Here is a 1401-nt window from a genome sequence, read left to right as displayed (position 1 = left end):
AAGATCGGGTCGCTATAACCTATAGCCTCCATACAACCGATTGTTCAGATTCGAGATTCTTTGTTATAACTTCTCCATTTATGCAGCTAGGAACATGAAATTTTGTATTACTTCTACCCATTATCAACAGAAAACTTAGAGTAAAAGTTACAAAGATCGGGTCACTATAACCTATAGCTCTCATACAACTGATTGTTCAGATATAAGATTTTTCGTTATAACTCCTCCATTTATGTAGCTAGACACATGAAATTTTGCACTGTTGTCACTTATTATCAAAAGAATACTTTCAGTGGAAATGGCGAAGATCGGGTCGCTACAACCTATATCCAACATACAACTGATTGTTCAGATATGAGAATTTTTGCCATAACTTCTTCATTTATATAGCTAGAAACATCAAAATTCGCACCCTTTTCACTCACTACTAACAGAATACTTACAGTGAAAATAACAAAGATCGGGTTACTATAACATATATCTCCCATACAACTGATTGTTCAGTTATGAGAATTTTCGTTATAACTCCCCATTTATGTACCTAGGAACATGAAATTTTGCAATACTTCCACCCATTAACACCAGAATATACAGTGAAAATAACAAAGATCGGGTCACTTTTACATATAGCTCCCATACAACTGATTGTTCAGATATGCGATTTTTTGTTATAACTACTCCATCTATGTAGCTCGAAACATGAAAATTCGCCCTATTTTCACTCATTATCAACAGAAAGTTTACAATTAAATTAACAAAGATCGGGTCACTATAACCTGTTTATTGCCCCCATACAACTGATTGTTCAGATATGGGGTTTTACTGTAAAACTCCTTTATTTGGACAGCTAAAACCGATAAATTTCGTAAGCTATTTTTTAAATAATAATACAAAGTCTACTGAGAAAATCGTCAAAATCTATGCTGTATAATCATAATCTCTTGTACCACTGATTGTTCAGATACCAGTTTTGGCGATATATGTATCTCCTTTATGTAGGAAGCTAAACCCATTAAATTGTGTTACCGGTTTACGTACCGATCACACAGTAGTGAAAATCACTTAGATTGGTGCTATATAGTATAGTATAGTATTTATTTATTACGGTCTTTAAGACCTAGTTGATGTTAAGTTAACATTTGTTTCATTAAATATTCAGTGTTTTACAATATAAAAATAGTTTTATTTTAAACTTATTAATATTTTCACAATCTTTTAACGCAGTAGGTAGTTCATTGTACATTTTGTACCCTGTGTATTCCAAAGTATTCTTTGCAAACTCTGTTCTTACTAAAGGCAGTCTTATATTATTGCAGGATCTAGTTCCATAATTATGTATCTCGTGATTATATAGTATTTTATTGCTAAGGTAACTCGGTAGCATTCCTAATCTTACATGAT

This window comes from Rhagoletis pomonella, unplaced genomic scaffold (assembly GCF_013731165.1).
Source record: "Rhagoletis pomonella isolate Grant_MI unplaced genomic scaffold, Rhpom_1.0 Rhpom_scaffold_00001, whole genome shotgun sequence".
In the NCBI taxonomy this organism is placed as follows: Eukaryota; Metazoa; Arthropoda; class Insecta; order Diptera; family Tephritidae; genus Rhagoletis; species Rhagoletis pomonella.
The sequence above is the reverse complement of the archived record's forward strand: the minus strand, read 5'-3'. Positions refer to the sequence as shown.